The following is a 9,517-nucleotide window of genomic DNA, read 5'->3' on the forward strand; positions in this document are numbered from 1 at the left end:
GAAGACTTCGCATTGCGGCTTTAATTGCCCGGACCATTTCCGGGTCTTCCGACGCAACAATTGTATCATCTACGTGTACCAAAGCAATAACAACCCCACGCTCGTCCGTCTTAACAAACATCGCCGGATCAGACTTCGAAGGATAAAGACCCAGCTTGGCGAACTCTGCTGATAGCTTTTCATACCAGCAACGGGGTGCCTGCTTCAAACCGTAAATAGACTTCTGCAGCTTGCACGCAAGCGACCGGTCACTGGATGCATACCCAGGCGGTTGCTCCATCCACAACTCCTCCTTCAGCTCACCATTCAGAAACGCAGTAGACACATCTAGCTGATGCACCGTCATGTTCCGGGCTGCGGCAACTGCTAACAAAGCACGCAATGATGAACCACGAGAGGTAGGGGCAAACAACTCCCCATAATCAATCCCCTCGCGTTGCTCGAAACCCTTGGCAACTAAACGCGCCTTAAATCGCTCCACGCTGCCGTCATCGCTGTACTTAACCTTATAAACCCAACGACACGGCAACAAACGAGTACCAGGAGGTGGCTTCTTCAGCTCCCAAGTACTATTAGCCATCTGGGCGGCGATCTCCTCGTCCATCGCACGCCGCCAGTCGTCTGCATGTGGACTTGCAATTGCTTCCTCAAACGAATTAGGCCCAGGAATACCAGCAGAGAAAGCAGCGTTAACGCGACCAGTGACTGTGCGACCAGGTTCGTTTCGCCACCATTCGCCAGGGCGTTTACGCTCTCTAACTGGGTACCTAGTTCCCGCCATTTCCACATCAGGCTGATTGATTCCTTGCCCGTTCGCACTGCTGGAAGGTCCAGCCCCAGCCGGCGCCCCCTCGCCACCCAAGTGTGGCGATCCCTCGCCGACGGTGCTACCTGGTATCCCTTCGCCAGCCCTAGGCAGCGATCCCTCACCAGGCAAACTAGTGCGAAAATCCTCCTCCTCGTCGGCATCGGACTCATAATCGGAGTCCCCGGCATTACGCCGCCGGCCGACGTTAGATTCATCAAAACGAATGTTGGAAACTACGGCAATAATGCCGTCCTCGTATAGTACACGATACTGTCCACCGTTCCCGTATCCGACAAGTATTCCACGCCTGCTCACCGGGTCGAACTTGTCGCGCTTGACGTCGGGTACGTGGACGTAGGCAACGCATCCAAAGACTCGCAGGTGACTGACGTTCGGACGAACGTTAAAGAAAGCTTCGTACGGAGTGACGGTTGACCCAGCAGTTGGCGACACATTCCTAAGATAGTTGGCTGTCGCTAACGCCTCCGCCCATAATGATTTAGGCAGTCCAGACTCAACTAGCATAGCCCTAGTCTTGTCCAAAAGAGTGCGATTTAAACGTTCTGCAGCTCCGTTCTGCTCAGGGGTGTAGCCTACCGTAGTTCCGTGTAGAATACCCCTGGAAGCGAAATAGGCCTTCGTGCGAGTATTAACGAACTCCCCGCCACGATCTGTACGCACCTCCTTAACCTGCCTGCCAGTAGCGCGCTCCAGTTCCGCTATCATTACCACCATCTTCTGGTAGACCTCCTCCTTGGTCGCTGTAAACGCAACAGCTGAAAGACCAGTATGGTCGTCAAGCAGGGTTGTCACGTAACGCGAACCACTAGGCGAAGGTTCAGGCATAGGCCCACACACATCCATGTGAATGAGCGCGAGAGGCTGCGCTGCCTTATGCCCAGATAACGGAAAAGGACCACGTGTATGTTTAGCAAGGACGCAAGTCTCACACACACACGTGCTGGCTGATTGTATGCTGTGTCGGTCAACATCAAATCCAGCTACCATATTATGACGCAGCAACGTCTCAAGGTTGCTGTATCCCAAGTGGCCATACCTTCGGTGCCAAAGTGCTGCACGTTCAGCTCCGATACCCACGGCAGCACACCCTGCATCACCACCAGAAGATATCCTGTTGTCTTCACGCTTCAGAGCTCCCGTACCTCCACTGCTGTAGCAGACGGGATACAAGTCCCCATCCCGCTTTCCAGTCAGCACCAAGTGGTTCTGTACGTATACTTTCGCCTGTCCACCGCCGAAGACCACACTGCCTCCACGATCATCAATGATGCGTACCGATATGATTTTGGCGGTGGCCTCCTCGTCGACGTAGACCTTCTTGAAAGTTATGGCCTGTTTATCGTTGACGTTAGACCGAATCGTAAGCGTGCCAACTTCAGTTGGTCGAAGAGATTGTCCCTTGATGCCCATGATGTTGAAGCGCTCCCACGGCTCCAACAACCGCACGTTGAAAAGTTCTGAGCGGTCATACGTTATGTGGTGAGTGGCGGCTGAGTCCAGAAACCATTCCGTCGGACGATTGCTGTTGTATGCCACGAATGCTACCTGCCGCGGAACTCCTGGCCTCCTAGCTGATCCACCGGATCCTGGCTTGCTGCCGCTAGCTCCGCTGCCACTACCTCCGTTACCACTGTTGCTGTAGCCACCCTTGTAGCCAGAATTTGACGACTGCTTCAGCGCCTTAAGCTGCCTGCAGTCCTTAACCACGTGCCCAGGTTTATTACAGTAGTAGCAGATGACTTGCTTCCGACTATGTCCCGAGCTGTTGTTAGCCGGCCCCCGGCTACCATAACCAGAAGTATATTGGAGAATTGGCGACGGTGACGGCTAACGCTGATTGTTATTCCGGAAGGATTGCCGGTGGCGAAGATATTTAGCACGATAAAATGTTACAAGTAATGTAAAGAGTATTGTTAGCGTTCGGCAGGACTTGAGGAGATTCCTGGTAGGAATACCGATCGTTGTGAGATAAACTAATAGGCGCAGTCACCGCCCTAAATACCGGCGCTAGCGGAAAACTCGTACATTCCGCGATCTAACTGCACGTACATTCCGCGATCTCACTGCGCCGTCCAGACGGTGCCCTAATGTCTATCACTTAGCTACCGGATATGCATCGGTAGCCCCATAAGGTTCTGGGGTAAGTCTTCCCCATTAGTCAGGCGCAGACCCGGGGTCAAATCCCCTGGTCGACAACCACACGAGTTGGGAGAGGACCGTTTCCTCAACAGAGTTCTCCGCTAGCGCCGGTATTTAGGGCGGTGACTGCGCCTATTAGTTTATCTCACAACGATCGGTATTCCTACCAGGAATCTCCTCAAGTCCTGCCGAACGCTAACAATACTCTTTACATTACTTGTAACAAGTTTATCGTGCTAAATATCTTCGCCACCGGCAATCCTTCCGGAATAACAATCAGCGTTAGCCGTCACCGTCGCCAATTCTTCAATAGTGGGTATCAATCCGGCGACCTCTCGGCAGCGCAATGCGCCAATCGGGGCTCATAACCTGTTGAAACCAGCAAAGCGCCGGACCCCCGTTTGGTCCTACTACTGTGGCTACCATTCACTGGTATATGAGTGTCGGTCATTTCCAGCAGTGCCAATTGGGAAATCAAACGTCCTGGCGAGTGGTGACGAAATGAACGCAGTCGAAATGCTACAGGCCGAGTCATTGCTGCAGTATCTGCTGGGAATCAGAGCCTAACGTTTATGCCGTAGCCATCTCAGGCCCACATGCAGACGGCTGGCGGCCGTGAGTGCCGTGAAAATTTTGTATCCAGTCGACCCAACTGGACAGCATGGAGTAGGCGATCATTTGCTGCAACTACAAACAGACAGGCCGTATAGCTCGGAGTCCCTACAAACGCGGAGGGGGGTAAAACCCTAAAACCCAAAAAAACTTAGGAGAATGCTTAAGAACGATAAGAACGTCTGAAGAACACGGAGGCGGCGGGTGTGCATTCTTAATCATTCTTACACTGGGATTAAGCGGTTTTATGTAAGTATGTCATATAAGTATGGTCTGGTCTGGGTTGACACTACTGCAATTAGCGGTTTAAGGTCCTGGGTTCGATTCCTGGGGAGACCCCCGAATTAGTCGGGAGCGCGAGATTATGGCTAGCTGCTGAGATGTGGAGTTGAGGTCACAGTTGATGGACCAGATTCGCACGCTGGATTGGTGGCGATTGCCGAACCCTCCGTCTCTTCGGGTGTTCGGGTGAATGGATGAGGAGGGGTCCCCGAAGGCTGGATCCGCCGCCTTGGACTTACAGTTCGTATGGCGAAGTACAGTGTGGTAGTGGTGGATGGTGCTATAAGGTGATAAATGATCTAGAACTGACAATGTGATAAAGCGGCCCAGAAGCTTCCCACTCTGTAACATTACATTACATTACATTACATATAAGTATGAACTAAGAATGCATCAGCCATGAAAACATTCTGTAATTAATGCCCGATGGAGTTCTTCTAATTCCCGGATACATCATAGTGATTGCGAAACAGTGAATATACCATGAAATTTCATGAAAAAGATGGGGGCCCTTGTGAAGCAGCTGCCCGCGTTTCCAAAGCACGTATGGTGATGTGGAAGGTGCGGAAGTACGTCGGTGAAATATAATGTGGTAGGACTGGAGAGAATAGTGTAGCAGTATAATGTATTGTGAGTGAACCTTTCATCGTGGGCGCGTCTCGTTGCAAGCTAAGCAACGCGTATACATGACGTGTAGCATCAGTCCTCAGTTCACTTCTTGTAACGAACATCAGCATAGGTCCAAGCCCTCTCGCTTGGAGGGATATATGCAAACAAACATCTTGATAGGTAAACTCGCATGCTACCGAGCATTCAACCGAGCACATGCATGCTTAGTTGAATGGTGAGATGCGACCCCCCTTCATTTCGTGCTCGGCAAGCCTGCCACCGCGTGCGTTCCGGATATGTTGGCGATGTTACAGAGACGCTGCACCTTGGTTTCTGTGCGCCATGCATACGATGCTCGACCCCGCCGACCAAAACTACACGTGCCCAACTGAAGACACACCGGTGGTTGTGCAGCAGCTCTTGAGGCTTTGTTGGCTGAAATCCATCCTGAGACGCTGCACCTCGGTACCTGTGCGCAATGCGTACGCTGCTCGCCCGCGCCGACCAAAACTACATGTTCCCATCTGAAGACAATGCCGGTGGTTCTTAAACAGAATTTGAGCTTGCTGCTGGCTCAAGTCCTTCCGTAGTAGCTGCAACACGGCTAACGCAGGCACGGCCGAATGCGCTGCGAAAAGCTGTTCCAAGCCCTCAGCGGCATCCATTTTACTTGCAAGGTTCTGAACGACTTTCGCGATTCTTCTCTTTACCTAATTCTGCGTTGTTATTATTTATTTCGTAAGAGTGTAGCTTGAGTTTAGTCGGAACAATGTGCATTATGCGCTGCGCTACCGAAAGCAGGCGCCTTATGGCTGATTCTTCGCCGACCGCTTCATCTTCCGCGGCAGTTTCACGAGCCCAGAGTTGCAAGCTACGACGTTGGCTTTCGGTGCTTTTATTTACTGCAAAGCATCGACGCAATAGTCCAGCGTGCGGCTATGGCCAACATGCTCACCTGCGCAACGCGCTGGCGCACCTGGTCCTCATCCGCCAAGAAATTTTATATACATTTGTACAGGCGCATTTTGCGAATCGCACGCGCGCATCTGCGCGGCAAAATTCGCTCCTGACTTTTGGGACGAGATGTACGGATTCTCTATTCGCGAAGTACGACCGGACACATTTGTGCGAGGGGCTGCTTAACCATCGACATGTGTCTGGGTGTAATAATGCGAGACAGGCCTCTTAGATTAATCTAACAGATTCACTCAACAGATTCACTCATCATGATCATGATAAGCGAATTCATAACCTATAATCAAATCACCTATGAATTACCTTGCATATGTGTGTATTACATACATGTACATGGCTAGCTGCAGGTAAAACTACCCATACAATCATAGCTTGCGAGCTGAAGGCCCTGGGGCAATACCTGTACACCTAGAAGCCACGGAGAACAGGAAACTCCGCACTGTCATACCCCTGGCATCTGGTGGGGCTGACGTGTGCGGCCAGGATCTGGGGCAGGGTAGGCTCCGGCAGTGCCTGAATGGCAGAGGAAGATAGGTGAGGTAGGCGTGATGGGGAGAGGAGACAGGACCCAGGCGCGGGGCAAGCGTACCGGGTGGGCAGCATCTGAGAGACCAGGAGCTTGAGACAAGTCCAGAGTGGGGATCAGGCCCACGGTGGGGGCGAGTGGGTGGGGCCCCCGAGGAACAAGGAAGGATGGAAGTAAGGAAGATGACGAGCCAAGAAGAGGCGCCCCAGGTAGGGCCGGGGGTACCCTGCCCCAGATCCTGGCCGCGCACGTCAGCCCCACTTCTGTACCCTCCACCGTACTGGATCCGCCTTCCAGCCGCCAGATCTATACCGTCGCCCTCACGAAGGCCGCCACCGTCTGCGACAACCCGTTGGCTCGTGAAACTATTGCCCGCCAGGAGGCTGCTGGCCGTGACCTCTCTGCCTGGCTGGCCACCCTGCCCCATGTCCTGCGCTGATGACGACCTGCTCGTCTACTTGGAGGCCCACTGGATCCCCAACCGTCGGGTGAACAATCCGAGTCCCAACACCGTCAACAATCATCTGGGTCTGCTCTCCGGACTGTTTAACCGCTTGGGCCACGGCAGCACTTACAACTGTGGAACCGGCATCGGCAACTCCTGCTGCTCCAGCGCCTTGTCCTCCAACAAGACTGGCTATAGTCGCCTCGCCGCCGACCGTGGCTACGAGGAGCAAGCCACCGTGCCCCTTACCCCTCGCGATTTTACCACCCTCTGGTCCGGATTCCAGGCTTCCACCACCTCCCTCGCCCGCCTGCTGTTGCTACACGATATGTTGTGCTGCCAATTTATGTGGCACACCAGCTACCGCGGCCATGACACAGGCAAACTGCGGCTACATGATTTATATGACCCGCAGGGTGGTGGTCCCTTCCGTGAAATACCGGACCCGTTCGGTGCCTACCCCTCTCCTTACGGATGGAGCAACTTGGGACCAAAACATCCAAAGGGCGCCGAGCTCCCCCTTTGGAACTGCGCCCCGGCCCTTCTCCGCGACATTGCTTCATCCGCACCCTCGCCCTCTATTGGCAGCTGTGCCATGCCCCCGATGCCCCCCCAGGGTCTGCCATCTCTGACTACCTCTTCCGTCCCACTGACCGGGGTCACCAACACTTCGTGGAGCGCCCGTTTTCCAGCAGCGCTTTGGCCATGCGAGTGGGCAAACACCTGGAGGAGGCTGGTGTTTACATCGGGCAAAGCCCTCATGGGTTTCGTCGTGGTATTATCCAGGCCACGCAGGCCGCTGGCGCCTCCCACGAGGAGCTCCACACCTTCTCCCAGATCTGCAGCCTGGAGCGCTACACCGACGCCTCTCGGCCCACTCGTGTCCCTCGCGGCTCCGGTCCCCAATCCTAGCCTCCGCCTCCTGCTGGTGCTGCCCCTCTTAGCCCTGGTGCTCATTCTTGGCTCGTCCTCCCCCCTTTCCCCACCACATCGACGGGCGGGCAGGCGGGGTTCTGACTTGTGCTTGCTTGCACAGTTATCGGGCGATCTTGCGTTGTCTGAAGTTAGCGCCTTGTTCCCAGCTAATCTTTGTAACGAACTAGGGTATCCGTCCCTGTCCTCTGCCCAGCTCTGGGCTGCGAATTCCTGCGCCACACTTGCCGTACCGCACTACAGGACGAGCACTTAATCAACATGCATTGCTTAAATGTCAGCGTGTGATCCGTACTCCCTACTAACTTTCTGTGGGGAAGGCCATTGCGTCTGCGACCACACTCCCGCGGTACCCAAACCCTTCAAAGATAACTCCGACCAGCCCCAAAACACACCGCGGAGCGGTCTCCCCTTCCCCACTCACTTCCCAGGTGGTACCCTGGGTCCTCTCGCTCACCAGCCCCTCCTCCCCTTGGCCCTTGTGACATCTGCCAGGCGTTCTTGCTGCACAGGCCGGTATTTCAGGAAACAATTAAAGTACCTCGGATGGATGTAGAGGCGCAGCTTGCCCTCCTTTCCCACCACTTGCAGGCCGTTGATAAGCGTGGGTGTAGTGCATTAGCTGGGCATTCCAGTCTCCCACCGCAGAGAGCCGTGCTTAACTCGGCTGTAATGACGCAGCTGTAGGAACTGCACTGCATGCGGCCGGTGACCTGCCATTATTATTTCCGGGTTGCAGTCCAGCATCGCGACCTGCAGCAACTCCTGCACAATAGCTAGCTTGCAGTCCAGTCCCGCTCAGGCACTATTTGTTGTCCTGGGTGTTCGCATGACACCTACTCCAGCTGGGGCCCTCCCTCCAGGTGGCCTAGCCAACGTCTCTGTCTGTGAGGGGGCAGCCTTCTTTAGCTGCCTGGAAGAACTCTCACCACACTGCTACATGTGTAAGTAGCTTTCCTGGCTGGTAGTCCTCGGGTCCGGAAGCCAAAGACGATCTCTTCTACAACTCTTGCTCATTCTGCTGATCTACTGCATCATGTCACCCTAGAGGCTGTAGCCTCTGTCCGGCCTCCTGTAGCAGCTGTATGCCTCGCTGCACGCTTCCTTGGGTGTCCCCGCTCCCCTTGCTGGTGTTCGTCCTGCGACGCCGGGTTCTCCCATTTCTGCTCCTCACTCACCCACTTGCTGCCTTCACAAGGGTCATCGTTTCACGACAGCGGTTCGTCCAGATCAGCTCCCTCCTCCTCCCGGGTGTCCGTGTGGTAGCCAGTGCTAGATCCTCCGGCTCCTTCCCCTTCTATCCCTTGCTTGATCACAGTCAACACAGTAAGCCTGGGCCTCTGGGCTTGGGTCTCCTTGCGTGGCGCCTCGTTGCAGCTAACCAGGGTGTCCATGTTGAAGGCCGGTCCTATTCCAACGTAGTTAGGCGATGAATCCGCCGCGATAGACGTTGCCTCGGCCGTGCCTCGACCTTGCCTCGGCCGTGCCTCGAGCTTGCCTCGGGTCTCTCGGCCGCGTGTCTCGGACGTGTCCTCAGGTCCAGGGATGGTGGACGACTGTACGATACTTCCGTTGGTATCGGTACATAAGACCAAAATGGTGCATGTCTTTCTATCTCTATTAAGACCAGCAAAGCGCCGGACCCCCGTTGGGTCCTATTACTGTGGCTACCATTCACTGGTATATGAGTGTCGGTCATTTCTCTCGCGACACTCTCTCGCTACGGGCCTTCCCGTGCCTCATCCCGGTCTCCCATTCTCTGGGCAACAGCCAGTGGGTATCGATCCGGCGACCTCTCGGCAGCGCAATGCGCCATTCGGGGCTCATAACCTGTTAAGACCAGCAAAGCGCCGGACCCCCGTTGGGTCCTATTACTGTGGCTACCATTCACTGATATATGAGTGTCGGTCATTTCCAACACCCCCCCGTGAGCGACACTCTCTCGCTCCGGGCCTTCCCGTGCCTCATCCCGGTCTCCCATTCTCGTGGCAACAGCCAGTGGGCATCGATCCGGCGACCTCTCGGCAGCGCAATGCGCCATTCGGGGCTCATAACCTGTTAAGACCAGCAAGAGCGCCGGACCCCCGTTGGGTCCTATTAAGTGGCTACCATTCAGTGGTTAGTGGTGAACGGCCAGAAGACTTTAGGAGATTCCTATGAAGGAATA

General features: G+C 54.7%; 1 protein-coding gene across 1 annotated transcript in view; it reads left to right on the top strand.

Annotated features, from left to right (window-relative positions):
• VOLCADRAFT_30373 (uncharacterized protein) overlaps window positions 1-9,517 on the top strand; it is a gene marked incomplete at both ends in the record, with an annotated part of 41,364 nt that overhangs the window by 31,368 nt on the left and 479 nt on the right. The gene's annotated exons all lie outside the window — the stretch shown is intronic.

The sequence above is a fragment of the Volvox carteri genome (genome assembly GCF_000143455.1).
Source record: "Volvox carteri f. nagariensis unplaced genomic scaffold VOLCAscaffold_30, whole genome shotgun sequence".
Classification (NCBI taxonomy): Eukaryota; Viridiplantae; Chlorophyta; class Chlorophyceae; order Chlamydomonadales; family Volvocaceae; genus Volvox; species Volvox carteri.